Genomic DNA, 20,654 nt, shown 5'->3' with positions numbered 1-20,654 from the left:
GGTCTGGTCTGCCTGCCACAAACCCAGCAGTTTAATTTTCCAGCAGTCAACAGTATTCTACATTTATTACAAGAATACAGCTCTTACTAAATCATTTCACCACATGTGTATCCCCACACTGATGCTCACTTACCATTAAACTGAGCTCTGCAGCATTGCAAAGATCTTCATCTCTTGGCCTAATTCAATGGTCTAAGCCAACGTGACAAGTACCTATTTCACAAGGAAATATGATGTAAAGGTGGGGCTTTGCTCCCCTTTACTTTGCAGATGGGGATGTTCTGCATGCCTCCCACACATCTCCATCCAAATGCACAATATGGATGTTTTATCTTTCACAACAGGAACCTTCTGTTCATGGATATGTCAACATTCCTGAGAATATTTCTGAATTTTGCAGGATGGGACCGTACCTGAATACCAGATAGTTTGTCCTGTGACAGTGATTCAATACAGAGAGGAAACTCAGCTCTCCCTAAAGCCCTAATATTCTATATGGTTATCAAGTCTAAGAACTTGGGAATCATTGCTGCTTATCAACATGAATATGAGTTTCAGCTTTTACTTTGACCAAGGCAAAATTTATTTGAGTCTTGATTTTTCAGCAAATAATTTATATGTGTGTTTTACATCTAGCTATGTAGCAAGATATATCTTGCATACAAAGCTGGTGTTATTTTCTCATTTGAGAAATTTTCTCATTTCTCATATGAAGCAGATGTCTGTAAATGATAATAAGCCACATTTTTAAAGTTGCCTCTGTTCAATTTTTGCAGAAAATACAAATATGCACTTTAAAAAAAAAAAAACCAACATGGCACAACTAGGAGGATGCACATAGCTGTAGAACTGATGCAGACAATATCTTTTATAATGTTCTGATGCACCATATCAAAGATTTGTCATTAAAATAAAGCATACAATCAAGTGAGAAAGTAGACTTACATTGCAATTATTTTCCTATTAGCTGCTGCCCATTGCTCCTGACAGGTATAAATTAGATCTCGCCAGGTTGCCTACAGATTAATGAGTTCCAAAACTGGCATTTAATTGTTTGGGAGTAAGAGGCAGAAAAGGAAGGTATCTGCAAAAAAAATCTTTATCCACCCGTGATTAGAAGATATTCTCCTTTCTTTCTGCTTTTCCTTTCTCCCCTGGCATCGCTTGGGTGATAACTGACACTTCTATCAGAGGATTCCTTTCGACGCAGCAGAAACTTGCAGCTGAGGCAAGGCCAGAATTAATAATCTGCGTGAGCAAACACACAGCTGCTGTTTGTGGAGAGAGATTCTATTAACGAACAGTGAATTCTCATAATTAGCTGAGCGGTTTCTGCAGCTGCCTGCCTGACCCCAGACTACACAAATTGTGGGTGGTGTTCAGCCTCTAAATCAATCTTACCTAATTACTAGAAGCATGTTCCTCCAGTCCTAATGACTGGGGGGGTGGGGGGGGGGGGACAGGGGGTGGGTATGGGGAGGAATAGACATTTCCTTACCCATTCAAATGTTCCTCTTATTAGATTCTCCTTTGTGCCTAAATTCGTATTTTTTCTATTAGCATTTCTAAGGGTATACAGGTGTGGTTACAAATCAGAAGCACAGAAGTATAATTCATGTCCTCCAACCATGTGCCAGTGTGTGTCTGCTTTGCAAACAGTAGCAAAATGTGTGCTTGTTGGAAGCATCTGCCTCGCTTCAATTCACAAAACATAATTTAAAACACACATGTCTGTCTGGATTCAGAGCCTTTTCTCTGCCCTGCTTCCCCTCCCCCCCAAATTAATGTGACAAAAAATGGAAAATCATGAATGGTGGTGCCTTCGTCTGGTCTGGAGCACAGTCACTGCTGTCTCGTCACGTGGAGCCCAAGAGGAGCGCGTTTGTCACTCGCGAAGAAAAGGGATGGATGACTTTGCTGCCAGCTCAGCGAGAAGCTTCGTCTTCCCGAGGCGGGATGGAGCCGAGGGGCTCACCCGGGCCCACCTGGCCTGCGGTGCCAAAGCTGGGCAGCTCCAGCGGGGGCAGCTCCTGAGGAGCGCAGCTGCGGCCGGGGTGCCCGGGCCCCGCTCCGGCAGGAGAGGCTGGAGCCAGCCCCGCAGCCAGGGAGTCACTCCTCGGCAGCTCCCTTCCTGCCCGGGCAATCGCTACTTGGCATTCCCAGCCAGATTAGCTATGTGTGTTATGGCCAATTCTCCCGAAAAGATCAGGCTCCAGAGCTAAATCCCTCACCCATCCCCGTCCTTTGTCTGGCGATGTACCCTCATAAGCGGAGGCTCCCTTTGTCACTTGTCTGACATCGCCGGGCTTGCGGCAGCTCCTCCCTGATGCTGAAACACACTGCTGATGTCTGCAGCCCTTTGCTCCTTTGCTCCCAGGTCTTCAGCTTCTCCTTTGATGTCCTTTTAAGGATTTGACTTGTTGTTATCTGCTTCTTCCATCAGAACTGGCAGCACCCAGAAGATCCGAGTTCTGGGCTCCCTTTTTGTTTTAGCTCAAAATTGGATCCAGGGCAAGTCATTAAGGGCCTGAGAATGAGCTAGCTGAGTCTGAATCAGTGTTGACCTAGGCAGTAATTGGATATGGTTAATGTGAAATCAGACATTTGCTGTAATTTTGAGATTAATTAATTTAGGAATGAATGAATGCACAGACAGCAACTTTGAGTGAAGCTTTAAGAATGACCGGAAATATTAACTCTTGAGAATTTCATGCAGAGATCCAAATATTAGAGAATTTCCAGCTTTCTTAGAAGAATTTTTAAGAGGTCAACATCTCCCAAATTATTTTATATATATTTAAGATGATGTCTTCGCTATGATTGTAAATCTCACAGGTTTTTAATCACCAGATTTTCACCTGCTGGTCAGTGACAACCTTGCTGTCAAGGGCAAAACTCAACAACGTTATACCAATGCAGAATTCAGATTCATGAAAACCAGCTGGGAGGGGCAAGAGGAAGGGACAGCTTATAGGGAAACCAAATTATATGGAGATAGAAGAAAAATACATCTTTCACAGCACTACCATTTGTGAACACTAAATATTTGTCTATCAACAGCATCTCAAGCATTACTCATTTTGTTTATAAATTGCTTTATAAAATATTTTTCCTTATAAACTGTTAGAAAATCTGAGAACATCCAGTAATTTTGAGATTTAGATTTAATTTTTCACTTTCACAATTATTTTTGTTTCTTTATTGATTGATTCCTCTTGGAAATGGCAGCCCCAATTTCAACTATTTCAATGTTAAGCTCCAGAATATTACTGGAAATTAATTTCTAAAATTTCTGTCTGAAGCAATTAATGGCTGTGGTGTATAATTTCATCTTCCCAAGTTCATGTCATGGCTAGTAAAGCTTCTGAATGTTTATACAAAGTATAAGCTGTAGGGCCACAGGAACATCAAATCTATTTCACAGAAAGATATGTATTTCCGATAATATTTTCTAAGGAAGGAATGATTAAAATAATTTCCTGTGACACATAATGTAAAGAATTAAAATATATTATACTGTCAACAAGTCTTCCCCAGATAAAGGGAATGAACCAAGTTTTATATGTAGAATCTTTCTTGGAACCAATGTGAAAAAAACACTTTTTGCCCAGTCAAATGCAACATTTCAGGTTCTTCATATTCATAATAGGAAATTTCATGTCATGTAACTTAATGATTAGTTCTTTAGTGCCACTTTTACTAGGTAATACTACACCAGAAATCCAAAATCAAATATCCCTGGGCCCTGAATTAGCAGATTAACAACATAAATACCAGCCTGTATCCTGCACAGCAACAGCCCAGCTGGATTTGGACCTTAGATCATCTTACTTGGATACAACCAGCCTCACTGACAATAATGCTCTTAGTCTCTCAAGCACAGCCCATATACAAAATTTTGTTGCAACAGTTTATAGAGGTGTTTGGAGGTAGCTTCAGCAGGTAGGCAATAAATGGAGACAGAATGCCTGTATGTTTTCTGCTGCATGTTTGTAATACACAACAGAAATGACTTCTGTATGTTTAACATAAAGGCTTCTTATATTATTAACAATAAAGCACTGGCTGAAATATGTTCTAAAGACACACATCTGTAGCAATCTATTGAATATACAGAATGCAGTCTCCACAACAAATCTTTTAAAGAAAGAACACATTGATCCAAATAACCCAAGTTCTAACAGGGAAAAGAACTATCTTTTCCCATTAAAATTGTGTAATAAATATATTGCAATTCTTCTGTCAGTCAAGGGAAAGTCACAATGTGTTTTGATCCCTTCTTATAATAACAGAAAACTAGGAACAAGACAGTGTTTCAGAACTCACCCAACAAATTGTTTTCATAGGCAGGGTACTGCAGGGCACTCTCATGACAAAGCCCAGCCAGTAAATAAGGATTTGTGACAGCAGTAAACAACTTGCTCTGTATGTGCAGTCAGTAGACACATTGAATGTACAAAATAGAATAGGTATGGATACAAATAAAAAAAAAAAAAGTGACAACAAAAATCATCTGGCTAGGTATATGGCATTAACTAAAGCACCTGAAAATTATTCATCTCTTCCTACCTCTGCCAGGGCAGAAGCTCTCATGCTCTTCACATAGAGTCTGGTGCAGCATCCCCTTGAATCATTGGCCATCTTTTCATCTAAGGCCCACATGCTCATAGATATCAAAAGGTCTTGTTTTCTCTTAAGCTTTTAAGACTTTACTCTCTTCAGAAGGAAACCTGAACAACAAAAGAATCACTGTCTCCCTTCCGAAGAGGGCTGTCCTTCAGCCAGGATCCAGAGGTGATGGCTGTGCACAAGGACAGAGTGACATGGCACATTCATGAAACACACCTTCATCCCCAGAAATGACAATTTCAGCTCACCAAACAAATCAGCTCAAGTGTTATAAGGCCTTGGATGCTGAAGTCCTTATATTTTCTTTAAAGAATGGGAAAGATTTTCCAACTTTTAAAAAATTGATCAAAGCTACCCTAGGACCCAGTCGTGTAAAGAAGGAGGTTATGCCAAACTGTTGCAGATCAGCTGATGGCAGAAGCCCAGCACAGATTTGTGCCAAAGGGTTTTTTCATCTTTCAAGCCTTCTTCAAAATTCAGTGGTGGGGGATCACTAATGATGCTGAGGAAAGTACCCCAGAAGAGTGAAAAGGCAGATTTTACAGCAGGGTTGTGTGGGGAGATGGGAGTTTTCACACAGCTGAGGACAGCCTGGAAGGGAGAAGAAAGAACAAAGAAACAAGTTACCAGCACTGTGTGGTTTAGTACTAGGAGCTGTAAATGAGCAAAATGATTAAATTAACTCACATCTGCTTGTCCATATATCCTCCTATCTGGGGAAAACCACTTTGACCCATGCAGCAGTTTATTACCCTGGGCTTAATACTAAATGGACCTATGAGAAACAAGGGTTCAGATCCACAACCTTTGGTTCACATCAAATTATCAGTCTCTTATTGCATCTGTTTACAAAGTTGTGCTTAGTTTTTCATCAATTCTGAGCAAAAGTATGCCTCCTCTACAAAAATCCAATTAAATTAGTAGACCTTAAGAAAATCACCTGGTGAGACAGAACAATGCTCCTCTCCTAAGGAAGTGCAGTCTGAAAGTCTGGGAGAACAAAAAGAACAAACCAGCATAATTTTTAGACAATGGAATAATGCACTGATTACATGTTATTCTTTATGTTATTCTCATCCTGTAGGCAGACCAGAAGTGGTGGTCAGAGCCCTAGGAGTTCCTTAGCAGGCAGACAGGGGCTCAGGTAGCAGCAGCTGCTGATTTTTCTGAACTGAAGCTTACTACTGAAGCAGAAGTGCACTATTGTGTGAAATGAACTTTGCTTTCTCAAAGGATGCCCTTCAATCAGGATGTTTGAAGATCAAAGTTGAATTCTCTTGTGCTAATATCTACTTTGAGAATATATATATATACTTCATGGAAATTATTTAAAATAGAATGTTATGTACACAGGGCTAGACTACCAAAAACATTTGATTTTTGTATTAGGTGATATTTTCAACATTTTGTTTATCAATTTACTTTACTTATTAGTATAGTCATATTTTGTCTAATGTGTAACTGAAACAACACACAAATTCCACTCTCTCTTTTTTCTAAATGTTTCATTACAAATCTTTACTATTTAAAGTGTGCACTTACAAAAGTTTTAAACAAAAAGAATTTATTCATTAGTACTCAACTGTATATACATGCTGTAGTTTATCCATCCAGCTGTGGCTGGATAACAAAGTTGCTACTGCCACCTGAGCAAATAGTGGGAAAAATCTGTAATTATGAATTCCTCATAGAGGATCAATCATTTCTTAGAGCACCTCAGAGAGGCAGGGAATTCTCTGATGTTTTACTCACACTTTCCTCTCTTTTTGCCATAGAAATTCGGGAGATTGAAGGTCCCACTCCAAATCCTGAAGTTCTGAATCAGCCTTGGTGTTTTCTGCCATTCTCTTCTGCTTTATGATTTCACTGGTATGTTCCCTTTCTGCAGACAGCTAACCCCCTTCAAAAAGCATGTATGAATGAGTCTCCCAACAGTCAAACAGGCTAAAGAGAACATATTTCAAAGCAGATATAGCTGCACACATCTATATTCTTGTCCCTTCTCTTAAGAGAAATTGAAATATGTCCAATTCAAACTGCATGTGTAGTTGTTCCACCTATAGGTATATTTGAACTCTTGATAACCTTCCCCTAAACTCTACTATAGCAGAGTCTCAACACATGCTTGACTCAAAAATGTGAAAGGAGGTATTTTTCTGTAGGATTCGTATTTGAGCACTTTGTTGTTGTGGGGCCTCAGTCCTGTAAAAGGCTGCATGTGTGACACCCAGAGAATAAGATACAGACACAGTAGGTGAGACACATTGTTGTGCCAGTGCACAGAGCCAGAAATGCACAGTACCAAATCAAGGGGTGCCTGGAAGGAACCTCAAAACTCGTTCTGTTACTCAGTCCCAAGGCAGGAGCAGCTCTTCCTAGAGCATCCCTGCCAGGTGTTCTATATAATCTAACCCAAAAAAATGCACCAAAGTCTCCTCAGATCCCTCTGCTAGTTTTACCACTAGAAAATTCTTCCTAATGTCTAATCTGAATCTTCATTGTCATTATTCCAACTCTTGTCCTAACTGTCCCTGTGCCATATGTCCCAGATTTTCCCTCAAACTGCCCCCAGCATAAATAACACAATTCAGCCTTTCCTCCCAAGTGATTTTTTTCCAAAGATTTTATAATTTTCTTCTAACTCCTACACCAAGATGCTTAAAATCAGCCACACTGCTCTAGCAAGGGGAATGGACAGACCACTTCAGCTGTCTCCCCTTACATATACTCTCACTTGCAAAACTCAGTAAGATACATTTGCTTTTTCTGCAGTAGTTGAACATCGTTGACTCACATTGTTTATAAGCCAGTGCCATCCCCAAAGCATTTCCTGCAGAACTACTGCAAATCAGGTGCTCCTGAGAAAGCCACACAGACACTTTTCTGTACTTCTGTTTTTTCTGCAGTCTGCAAAACAAATCATTTTGTGAGATGAATCGAGCATTTTGTAAGAGCTGAAGTTGAGATGATGGTTTACATATAACAACAGGCACCAGCTACCCCCATTTGCTGCTATTTTGACAATATCCCTGTTTCTAAAGCTACAAACAGAGCTTATGTTTTTTTCTTCTAGATTTTTAAGTATCCTAGTGTGAAGCCCATCGGACTCAGCTTATCTGAAAGCGTCTAATGAGTAGTCTCATCAACTCCAATGAGATGCATGTGCAAAGTTAAGCCTCTACTCAAGTGCTTTCCTGGATCAGGGCCAGAAAGCTCAGCACTGTACAGGCCGAAGCTGCTTTAAGTTTTCATGATTGGCAATGAAAACACAGGACTACCCAAAAAGGATGTGCCCACACCTTTCATGGCTCAGGAGCACAAAAGTTATAGAGCAGTGCATTGTATTCCCCTACGAAAATGTGAAGTTGTTTTCAGATCCAGAAGAGTGCCCAGACCCACTGTGCTTAGAACAAAAAAGTAGCCTCCACATGACCTATTAACCCATAATTGCTACTGATATAGCAGCCTTTTCATGCATCTCCAGTGTGCAAAGACCCCATGAAAAAATGAAAGAAAACAAACTAACATAACAGCAGTTTTGTGCAACAATTTGGGCAATAAGCAAGTAAAAGAATTGTGGTTTTGAAAGTACTGCTCTTTGTGGGAAGTCCTTGGATTTCTGGGCCACTTAATTAAAGACCCATACTTGCTGCAAAGGTAACAGAATCCAAGTGTAAATTTTAATAATTGCAGCAGTGATTACTTTTGGTTCTTGGCAGTTCATTACTGACTGCACAATTCCAGAGGCTCTCGTTAAATGGTCCATGGAATGAATCAGGCATGGAATTAACCTATTTTGAGTTCCCTGAAGCTTATGTCCCATGAAGGAGTATTCACATACCTCTCTTGGGGCCAATCCTGAAAGCCCTTCCTCATACGAGTAATCCTTACCCACACCAGACTGCTCTTGACTCCAGTGCCAGCATTTGTGCTAGCAGAGGCTGTGCTTGTGAGTAATCATTTGCAGGACTGGGTGCGTGGTTTTCATGTTCCATTTGACAAAAGCAAATTACTTGCGGGCACAGCCCCAAGTCTACATGAAAAATTACACTTACTTGTTTAAAAAGAAACAGCATTTCTGTTACATTCTTCCTTCCTTTCTAATTGCAAGCACATTTGTGCTCTGTCCTAACGGAGGCAAATGCCGGCGAGATTGGGAGCAGTGGTTGTGAATCATTATTAACTGCACAGCGCTGTTCAGATGCCAGCTGTGATGATCCGTGGTCTGTCTGCTAGAATTCCCCAGGGAAAAAACATCTGGGAAAGGGTAAAGCTAAGCAGAGGGCTAATAACTATCAAGAATCCCTTTCTCTTTCTTAAAGCTTCCCTTTTCAGATGTTTTGCTTAAATAAAAAATCAAAAAGAAAATCTGTTCCCCCCCACCCCATATTGTTTCTTTTAGTCTAAAGCCTGCAAAGATGCAGAGCCCTGCAGTGTTTCATTTCTCTTCCTTTCTGGCCAAAGGGAGTCAGTGACAGACTCAGGAGGTATTAGTGTGCTGTCACCTGGTGCTGTCCCAGTGCTGTCCACACCTTCATAGGCTGTTCATGGCATTGCTCACAGGCAGTGGAGGCTGGAAACTGCACAATGGGCACAGACACGCTGTCTTCAGTACAAAGAGCTTCAGAGCTGAGCCAGTGTAACCAAAATCAAAAGAGATCTTAACATGTACTGTCTGAACAGGCTCCTCTGCGTTGCTGTGAATAATCTGCATGTGTCTTCTCAACACTTTTAATGCACGACCTTTGGAAGCCAATCTTAAAACTGTGACAGGAATATTGTACAGAAGTATTATCCCTATGAAGAACAAAGCCAGTGCTTTAAAGATAAGCTGCTCAGTTATTTTTTCCTTATATGCCTGTTTTGGGCAACACCTGATTAAGACCTGACAAAATTCTCAGATTTTTTCTTGTACGAATAATGTAACAAAAGCCTCCTCTATTTGTCAGATGAGTGGATTATCTATAGTCAATGAAAGTTTTGTAAATAATTTAAAGAAATCTGTAAAGATTATTCAGACAGTAAAGTCCCCTTCCCTTCCCTTCCCTTCCCTTCCCTTCCCTTCCCTTCCCTTCCCTTCCCTTCCCTTCCCTTCCCTTCCCTTCCCTTCCCTTCCCTTCCCTTCCCTTCCCTTCCCTTCCCTTCCCTTCCCTTCCCTTCCCTTCCCTTCCCTTCCCTTCCCTTCCCTTCCCTTCCCTTCCCTTCCCTTCCCTTCCCTTCCCTTCCCTTCCCTTCCCTTCCCTTCCCTTCCCTTCCCTTCCCTTCCCTTCCCTTCCCTTCCCTTCCCTTCCCTTCCCTTCCCTTCCCTTCCCTTCCCTTCCCTTCCCTTCCCTTCCCTTCCCTTCCCTTCCCTTCCCTTCCCTTCCCTTCCCTTCCCTTCCCTTCCCTTCCCTTCCCTTCCCTTCCCTTCCCTTCCCTTTTCAACAGGTGTGGAGTTAAAATAGAAACCAGATGGTGTTATCCTAAACTGCTTCTCCTATTCCTTCTAGTAACTGGTCTGGGACAGCAATGTCTCCAGTTTATCTTAGTGGAAACATCATGTTGAGCCAGATACTATAAAGATTTTTTTTCTGGAAAATTATGACTCAGATGAGACTGGAAAATTCATTTTCATAATTTAAATTTAGATCTCCAAAAAGAAAATATCAGGGACTAATCTTTCAAGGCCTCTCTCCCATTCTTAGTCCTTAGCCCTGAGTGTAGAAAATCATTATTCAAAGCTTGCAGACCCGGTTATTTCACTTGGATATCTGAGGTGACATGAGGATTTTGAAGAACATGACAGCAAAGGTGCTAAATTGGTGAAACCCTTGCATAGGCAATGCCAAGGTGAAGCCTTTGCCTCACTTTTGGGATATGCAATTCAGTTGCCTGCTGACACTGAAGACGTGGCATTGACTGACTGCTGGTAAGCCCAGCAGAGAAGCTGCCACTTATCTCTCTGTATTAAACCTTATCAGAGAATTTTTGGAGCACTTAATTTTTGGAAAGCTTTTAAAACACTTCAGGCATTTGAGGACTCACAGCATGTAAAGCATCGAAAAAAAAAAATCTGTCATGAAAGCAGAATACTAGGAATAGTGTAAGGGTCTCACTGAATCGAATTACAGGTGTCTTCCCAAATGCATGAATCCAGAGCATAGAGACCTCCTGGTCATTGCTCCAGCTTCAGCAAAGGTACTTTTTAATACTTTCAGAAACTTGCAAGGTTCATCCTGGCATTGTCTGGTTTTTCCTCCCTCAGACTCTAGACTGAAGGGCTGTCCCAAGCTCCACTGTTTTTATTAGCTGGAATTTATGCATATGCTCCTTCTCTCATGGACATGTAGACAGTGTTCATGCCATAAATAACTAGAAAGCAGGCACAAAATCAATATGTGGAAAGCTGAGGCTTCAAATGTGGTATAACGTTTTAATGATCCCACGCAGGGCAATAAAGAGCTCTGGCACTGAACCGGGGACAAGGTAACCAGAAACTTGGCTCCTCCAAAAGAGCAAGGTGCTCAAAACAACCGACACTGAGGCAGAAGACAATCAAAACCAGATTGAGATTCACTGAGATGCAGCAATAGATCTGTCAAGCCCAGTCATGCACACAGCCAGCCCCCTAAACAACCTCTGGGTATCATTTTTGTTGGAGTGCAGCCACCAGCTGCTCTGAGCCAACAGCGACCCCACTGCGAGGCTCCGCTGCTGACCTCCAATGCTTTAATTCCTCTGCATGCATATTTTAACATTATTACAAAAGGTTTCATTTACAATTCACAGGCTGAGCAACAATGAGTACATTTCATGGAGGTCAGCCTCAACCATTCCTCCTAGTGATGGAATTATAGTTTAAACAGCTGGAGCATGGTCCCAGGAGAGACACTGGGATATGGTTCCTTTACAGCAGAATAAATCCATCAGGCATATTTCACGTGTCCGATAACATTAATAGATACCAGGGCCTTTTAATATTTAATGAACTCACTTCGAGGTTGTTTACTAGAGAAGGAGCAATCAGAAAGGTGATCACAGTCTTTTGATCTCTAATGACAACAGCAAAACCCAAATCTCAGCCAATGGGGTCAGCCTCCCTCTCTCCCCATGCCCTCCTACCGCCCCTGTGAGCTCTATCAGAAAAGCCACCTCATCCACAACCTGTTTCAGCTTCAGAATGTGCATGGGTGTTTTTAGTTTTGTGGTTCAAAAGTTAATAATTTCCATGTTTCCCACAATTTAATAGAGATGCCAGAAACTGTCAAATAGCTTTCAGTTTAGTGATGGAGAAAATGGGAAAGGAAAGACAACTTGCAGAGGCATAAAACAAATAGTGTAGTGCTAAGAGGAGCCAGAACGAGCCTGGGTGTGCTAATGAATGTTATGTCCATTAGCACAGAGATATCACTGAATGTGAGCTTTGGCAGTGACTCTCTTTACTAATGGCCTTTGGTCTTAATATTGCCATCATATGTTTCCTTTTTAATTTTGCTATAATATCCAGTTTATTAGAGATTAGAGGATTTCAGCTGAATAGCAGCTTGATTTTCTTTCTTCCCTCAATTTCACGTCCTCATTTTTAACATACCTAATCCAATTTGGTTAGACTGGGAACTGGAAGGAACTGTTTATAGAGGAGATGTGCAGTGATGTCTACCTCTTATTCAGAGGTTTCAGACACATCTTCCATGGCAGTGATTTTTGTGAGCATTTAGGATTAATTTTCTTTTTATCACAGCAAGTGTGAAGTCACAGACTTTGGCAGGTGAAAGATGTGCAACCTGCTTCTCAGCAGGACAGCCCCTACCAGTGTGAAGAGAAGCATGAGACATAGATTGTGTTCCTGCAGAATAAGAAATAGAAACTGGAGATAATCTATTCTGGAACCACTGGGATGGGGTGAGCATGCCACTTTTCACAAACAGATTCATGGCCTATACTCACTTAAATGTACAAACCCATCATGTGAGTCATCCCAGGGACATCACTGACCTTGGCCAAGGCAAACATGAAGAACATAGACCTGGTGTCTTAAGGAAAGATATGGAAAGAGCAACTACCTCCCCATGAGATATCAGCATGACTCATGTCTCCCTGTGATTGCCATTATGCAGTGGACTTGAATTCGAACTGAACATGTGCAGAGACAGGGCATTAATAGGATATGTGGAAGCAGAAAGCCTGTTGTATGGGTGGGAACAAGCTGCTTCCCCTTGCTTATAATCTAAAAAACAAGAACCTCGGGGGAACAGGACGGCTTTCTGCACTCTTGGAGGTGAGAGAGGGACAGTCAGTAAGTAGAAAAAATGTTTTCAGCTGGAAGATGCTGCTGAATGCTGAATAGAGAGTCCACGAATTAATAGATTTGGAAATTAAAAAAATATTAGAGGTTAAAAGCATATAAAGGAGTGAGGAGCTGGAATAAGAAGTGGTAAGAGTGAAATCATAACTTGCTTTCAAATGGACATTGATACATTTATATCACTTACACAAGTAATTGTATCATTGCCTGTAGTAAAAGTTTGCATTTCATGGTTTCAGAGACGTCTTTCAATCTCATCCTTGTGAACAAATGTAGATTTGGGATCTGTGTCCATGTTCCCTTCATCTTGTCCATGTTCCCTTCATCTTGCCTCCCTTCACTCAAAATCTTTATTAATAACTACTTCTGAGTTACAAACGGGTTAGCCCAGGGTGGCAGACTTCATTCATAATTTTTTTACTTCATTTGTCAGCATTCATCAGAACAGGTTGCATCTCTGGGTGAAAAACTTTTAGCAGACAACCCAGGGTTACCAGTTTAGAAGAACAAGTTGCTGTGAAAATTGGTGAACTATGCAGAGAAACACATTGCATGTGAAATCTATTAGGATTGTTCACTTGCAGGTTTTGCTTTTTTTTTTTTATTTTTTAATTTTTTTTTCCCTCCCTGTTACTGTTTAGTTTTCAGATTTTCTATTCCTTAAAAAAGTGGAGAAGTAAGCAGATGGTGGATTTCCTGAGAGCCAGGGATGCTCTACTGATGAAGTGCTGTCATTCTTAGTGAGAAAATCACCGCCAGCCTTCACCTTTTAAAAGAAATCATTTTCAGGTAGAAGCACATTTAAAATAATTTCAATCAAAGCACTAAACCAGAAGCAGATGTTCAGATATGACTTAGGAATATTTAACTACTTTGGCAATGAATACACACAGATTGTTTTTAACAGACACTGGGTACCTCTCCACGCCTGTCCCCTTTTCCTGTTAATGGCAAATGGTTAAATGAAAGGCTCCGCTGTAGTTTCATTAAATGGCAAATATAAAGAACAGGTAAAAATACCTGCTTGGTAAAAGAAATTATTTAGATTTCCAAGACGATCTCATGTCTGATGTTGATATTTGAGATGTGCCTGCAAAGGAGCTTCCATTGAAACATCTTATTGTACAGAAAATAACTGGCAAGAAAAAAAAGCTGTTCCTTTTTCTCTCTCCTTTTTTTAAAATTTTAAAATTTTTATTTTTATTTTTTTTCTGAACTTTCTAATTAATATGCTTTGGAAATATAAAAAAAAAAAAAAATCCTGAAGGACAAAGTACCAGCAGAGACCTCTCTTTGGAAACAGAATCTGCTGTGGAACAAAAGTTGAAAGCAATAAAAGCTGAAACGAGTTTCCAGATGGAATAAATTGGTTCCAGGGTTTCTTGAGATTTTGGCCAACATATTGCACAGCTGAAGCTGAACTTGCTAATTTTACCAAGGGAAAATGTCTCAACAGGGACACAATTCTCTTGAGACTCTGTCTGCTGCTTGTGCAGTTCTGTTTAGACTCAGCTATCTGTTTCTCCCAGTCTCCAAAGGCAGGGCACACATCTCACCCAGACTGTCACTGGCATGCTCACGGGGTTACTGCCTGGCAAGTTTTAACTTCCCTGCCTCGCTTCAGACTCACCTAAACAGTCCCTGAACCCTGTCAGCCTCCAAAGCTGGGCAGCCAGGCAAGTTTTATCTGATTGGAGCAGGGTGGGTCTGGTTTATTTATTGCTTAATTAAGTGTAATATCCTTGACAAGGTGCCTTATTGACATTGCAGCAAATTAAAGACTTTATTATGCGACAAACGCTGTCATCACTCAAGCAAAACTTAGTTCAGAGGAGAATTTTGCTGGAGAAAGGACCACAGTGTTTGAACTCACTGTTCAAACAGTATTGTTTTGTATACATTTGTATTATTATATCCATATATGTATGAATATATCCATGGTAGCATGTGGAAAAGTATTCTGGGGTTAAAATACAAGATTTGTCTCCACATTTTACCTGTTGCTCCTTTGCTGAGATTGCCAACACTGACTGTCCTTATGATACACACACCTCTCCAGAAGAGAAATCTCTTCTTTTTCTCAAGGCCAGTGTTCAGACATGGTGGTGCATGGCTGCATTTGTGCTTGAACCTGTGATATATAAGATATAGAAGGTTCTGGCTATCTAGTCAATGCAGTGTGCTTATTTTTAAAAGAAAAAAGCCCTTGTTAAGTACAGCAATATTTCCATGCCATGGAATTACATGGAATTACAGATCTTTCTCCTTTCCAAGAAGAGGGGGAAAAGGCCTTCTTAAAGCTTTTAAAAACAATAAAAACTGTTTGTTTAATAAGTGCTCTCTTGCAAGCTTGCCAACAGCATAAACCATATTATCCAGAACAGTCACTTGTTTAGGGTTTCCAATGTTAAACAAAACCTCAACCAAGCACAAATGTGAGGATAAGCTGAAAACACTGCACTCACTGGCAGCTTAATCTCCAGCACACAGGGATGGAGCTCAAAGATAGTTTACTGGATAACCTGGAAGGCCTTTATCAACCATCACTAGCATTCAGTTCCTGCCTATATGCATGATCCATGCTTTTTTTTACTTGATATATTGAAAATGAAGGGGAAATGTTTCTAGCCAAAGCATCTACCTATGTTATTTACAATTACTGTATGGCAGGTTTTGAGGTTCTGGCTATTACAAGGTGGTTCTAGGGAAGAGATGTGCTAGGCAGTGAGGGACTAGCAGGTTCCCTAAATCCCCATGGACCTGTAAAACCACAAGAGGGTTTACAAAGATTTGGCCTATGCTGAAGTAAAGTTAGAGAGTAACAGGTGGTGTCTTGGGAATTTTGCATGTTCTATAGCTCTAGGTAATTTATAGAGCAATCTGTCTCTGTGGATAACATTTTTCTTGGCTCAGAGCAGGTGCCTCTCATGCCACTCTAGACTATGGCCAGTTAGAGCTGAGGCTATCTACCCATGAGCACCTCCTGCTATTCTTGCCTTTGCATATTTTTGAAATTCAGCTAAGAACTGCCTTCTAAATATCTTCATCATATCCTAGTGGAGATTATTTTAATATCTCCTCTGCATAGCAATGAAAACCAGAGGTGATGTTTTTTTTATCTTGATGAACTAGCCCCCCTCTCACACTGCAGCAACATCACTGTGGCAGGGCAGCCCCCCCAGAGTGCAGGAGGGCTCACTCCACAGTGCTGGAGTGCCTACTCATGCATTACTTCTTGCTGGGGTAGAAGGAGGTTTTGTATCTCCTGGGACCCTCTTGCCTCTGCTAGCCCTACCTGAAGGCTTTATCACAGAGCAGTTCCTGGGGAGAGGCATACCAGTCAGCTGGGAAGAAACTGTATGTCTTCCTCCTCACATGCCAAGAGATACTGAATAGGAAGGACTCTGCCTCTGACAGAGTCTGACAGCCCTAATCAATAGCTATTGCTTAAAAAAATATACTAAAAAAATATACAAATGAATCTATAGCTTTCTTGTAATGATGCTGTCTCCTCAAACAAGAACCTACAGAATAAGATCCTGTCTGCAGCCCCCTTTCCCCTTGTAAAGCAAAGCAAGAAGGGAGCTTTGTATGCTTCTTCTTAGAGGACCAAATATCACACCACTCTGGAATAAATCATAAAAGCTGTGGGGTTTATTCACCTGCAAAAGCCATTATTTTCCAAACAGAATGGCACATGTCAGGGCAATATACATGTCACTAGGAAGCAAGAAGTTTGTTTACCTTGCTGAATATAGAATTGTTCCCAGTTTAATGGGTTTGTGTTAAAATGTTGCCCACAATATATATGTATTTTTATTTTCTCCCATGCACCACATTACAGACTGATTTTTTTTCCAGTGGTGAGTGCAAAGGTGATACAATGATCCACAATTTTCCCTCAAACATGCCATCCATTTTTTATTAGCCAAGTAAATTATTTAAGCATGTTCACTAACACACATGCCTCCTCTTATACACATGCCACACATTCCTGCCAGTGCAGCCTACCTAGATGTAATGAGATGCTCTTCTCAGGATCTTTTTGCCCAATCAGACTGTAATTAAGTCTATGAAGATGCAGGTAAATGTGCAAGATGCCTGTTTAATTAAAAACGAAAATGAGGGTTTAAGTATCAATTTGTGTTCTATTCAATTACCTGAAAGATTCGTAAAGCAACTTTACCTTTCAGTACCTTTTAATTAAAAAAAAAGTTAAAAAAAAAAGAAAAGCAGCACAAAACTGAAAGTAAGCCACCCTAAATTCAGGCTTCCATATGGTATGGCTACTTCTACATGCAGGAGAAACAGAAAATCCCATGAAAAAAAAGTTTGCATCAAATCATGGAGGGAAAAACCTAACCAAAACAAAACACATTGCTGTCAGAACACAGCAGACTGAGTCAATGTATAGCTTGCATATGGAAACAATGACATGATTGTTTACTTGCTGGTTTAATGATATTCACTTTCTCCTAATGGCAATGTTGAAAATGTGAATGCCAGATGTTAAGCCTACAGTGCAGAAGCGATGAACACTGCAAAGTCTATAGAAAGGAATTTATCCTGACATCAAAATATAGCGCAACTCTTCAGTTTATTAATGCTGCGAGTGGGTTTTTTTTAAAATTTATAAAAAGAAATAGCTTCATGTTTGCCATTTAAATTTCCATATTTTATAACACTTCAGCAACAAATTTACATATTTCCTGGAATCTGCAGATATAAAAGCGGTAAAACACTCCAGGCATTATTAGATAGTAGATTATAACCCATTACTATTGTTTCAATTAGCAATGTAAAAGTGACCTGCAGTGTTCAGATGACCCACTAATGGATTTAAATGCTTTCAAATATTAATGCAGGTTTTCTAAAGATGAATCCCAAACCCATTATTCCTGGAATAACCGTGAGCTGAAAAGCTGGCAATGATTGTGCATTATGTGGAAAGGCTCATGGTTAATTAAATGAATACCTAGCATTACACTGTTCACTTTAGTGCTACAAAATTATTTCTCATTGATTTTTACATTCTGAGCCTGTGATTCAATTTACTTCTGCAATTTGTGTTGTTGTGTCAATAAAACAGAACTGCTTGAAGATGGAAGCATTAGAGAGGGATACATACATTAAGGCCCAATGAAAACCGTAGTTTTCCTATTTTTTGCCCTGATGAAATATCACTTGTAGGCATCACTTAGTTATGTATTATTAATACAATTTTTGTTTGTTTCCATCTGCTCTTTCTCCATTTTTATATTCAGGAGCTGGAATGTTAGTGATTACTTAAGGGTGAGTAGCTAATTTTTCAGTAACAAGTTCTCCTACTATCAAGAACAAAAGCACCATCAACACAAGTCTGTTATTTCATGTTAAATGGACTAGAAGGATTCAATTCATCAAAGCAATCATGCTGGAGATCCAGGGAGTTTTTAATTAGGCAAATACATGAATGTGAATTTTGAAGTTATCAAAATTGATAATTCTGAGAATTTAATGTAGAATCAGAATAATTCCTGCATGGGTTTTGGGAAATGCTCACTCTCTTTGGTGTACAAAACTGCCTGGAAGAAGGGGTATGAAGTCTTTCCATGGAGATGCCCACTGAAGAAAATGGATGCAAGTAAGATCTCTTTTGGGTTGTAACACTTCACTGCCAGTTTTCTGGATACTTTTATTGTCTAAAGAGGGGCTTGTGTGGTGCTTCTACACATTTTCTATGACTGAGTTGATAAGTTTGTCAAGGATCCTTGGTTTTGACCACCTGAAATTGTTTGTAGAACACATGCATTTTATGGCATCTGAAAATATTTTAAATTAATTCCCTTTATGCTTGTCTTATGCTATGTATAAAGTGAATGGAGGAACATTTTCCTTACCTTTCTCTTGGATAACAAATTTAAGTAAATTTTCTCTCCAGAGTCAGAAAGAATTGATAATAAGCACTGTATGTCAAATTCTAAGCTGTCTGCAACCCTAGACAGATAGGGATCAGGCTTCACAATGAGTTTAGCTAATAGCAAGATCTTCACAGAAATGCACTTACAGATCTACTTCTGTTGCATTGTACCTGAGTCACCATTCATTCATGGATATAATTACTATTGTTATTATTATTATTATTATTATTATTATTATTATCATCATCATCATCATCATCATCATCATCATCATCGAGTTTTTTGAGTGGGTGTGCAAATCTCAGTTTTCTTACATTAGGAAAAATGAGGAGTAATTCCACTGGAGCCAGTGCAACTGTAATGATGTAAAAACCAGTGTAGGTGAGAAGATAATCAGGCCCACACCGTTCATTGTGTGACACAGTCCTGTAATCACTTACTTGCATGAGTAATGCTGTCTTCAGGAAGTTCACCGAGTTCAATTGGATTATCTGCATGAGTAAGTATCCCCTCATGTGTGTGCACCCTATTTTCATATGTTCAGTGCTTCCAAAAGGGAAACTAACTATAAACTGGCATTGTGAAGAAACTATAATAAATGTGTAAAAATTGAATTGAATTAGAAATATTAAAAAATGCACAAAAAAAAAAAAATCAAAGAGAACAAACTTGGTTTTGCTTCAGGGCACTGCTTTTCAGAAACCAGAAGGTGTGTCAGAAAATCCCATTCGAAGTTAGGATCATTATAATCTCAGATAATTAAATGGCTAGGGAGCTGTTCTGTGTTCACCAACTAGGACAATGCATTCCAAACTAAAATGCACTTATGTGTAGCCTCACTTAGAGCATTAGCCATTACTTGAACCTTGACCATGAGCACTCAGTGTGACAGTAACCAGTTTTGCATCCAGAGCCAGCTAAATGAGGATGCACGTTTGTGATATGGATTAGACAATTTTTATGATGGCTGAAAAAACCAGAAGGTTTGCAACTGGCTTAACTGGAAAAAGATCTGGCTTTCATTACTACAGGTAAGCAATCCTGAACATAATGAAAGATTTCCTGTAAAATGGGATCATTCTGTCAGGATTCTTACATGGGAAGAATTTCATGATCTATGATCTGTAGGCAAATACTATTTATGTACTTTTTATTTTTAGTGGATGAAAATGTTATTTATTCATTAAAAAATAAAAATAATAAAATAAAAAAAAATCTCCTAGCCACTCTATTCTTATAATGAATTCATTCTCATTTTATCACTCTCTGGAATGCTATTTCCTTTTCCTTCCACTTAGCAGAAAAAATGTAAATACGATTATTTTCCCCTTGATATGTTGTCCATTAAGCTATAAAATACAGTGAACAAGCCCCAGTAGTTTGGCTTGTAGAGAGTCGCTTCCTGAACCTGAAGTGAGGAAAGCCAGCTGTGCTCTAGTAGCACATCCCTCAGCTGTGAGGAGGTGGTGGTGGAGAGGAGATGCTATTTCAGGAACTTTCATGGCACAGAGACTACCATCCCTTCACAGATAGGATCGCTAAGACAGAAGTCCATCAATACCTATTTTAGTATCTCTTTTCACTAAGTGAGAAGTACAGGGCTTGGATTCAGCAAATTGGGATTGAGAGGCCTTAACAGAACTACCAAAAGTAGATAAAAGTACCAAAAATGGAGGGATTCAGGCACTTAAGCAGTGTCAAGAGGAAACTCAGGAAGTATATGAGCAAGCCATCAGAGTTTTGCAACCCCCAGGCTGGTAGGGCACCTGCTGTTATGCAGGTAAATGCTCCTGTAGTCATGCCTTTTCTTCTCTGGTCCTTAGTTTGAGTCAGAGAAATTT

At 39.9% G+C, this 20,654-nt stretch overlaps 1 long non-coding RNA gene across 2 annotated transcripts; it reads right to left on the bottom strand.

The window, feature by feature from the left end:
- Nucleotides 1-559: 559 nt before the first annotated feature.
- On the bottom strand, nucleotides 560-7,732 carry LOC111924738 (uncharacterized). 2 transcript variants are annotated; one of them, XR_002861826.2, is made up of 7 exons: nucleotides 7,630-7,717; nucleotides 7,424-7,536; nucleotides 6,382-6,529; nucleotides 5,570-5,619; nucleotides 5,317-5,404; nucleotides 4,570-5,220; nucleotides 560-2,564 (listed from the first exon to the last, which is right to left on the bottom strand). It is a non-coding gene; the product is annotated as an uncharacterized LOC111924738 (long non-coding RNA). The 2 variants fall into 2 exon arrangements; XR_015284939.1 differs by lacking the exon at nucleotides 560-2,564 and having other exon boundaries at nucleotides 3,079-5,220; nucleotides 7,630-7,732.
- Nucleotides 7,733-20,654: the final 12,922 nt, after the last annotated feature.

Source organism: Cyanistes caeruleus, chromosome 1 (genome assembly GCF_971803275.1).
Source record: "Cyanistes caeruleus chromosome 1, bCyaCae1.hap1.1, whole genome shotgun sequence".
Lineage (NCBI taxonomy): Eukaryota > Metazoa > Chordata > Aves > Passeriformes > Paridae > Cyanistes > Cyanistes caeruleus.
This window is presented reverse-complemented; position numbering and strand designations above follow the sequence as displayed.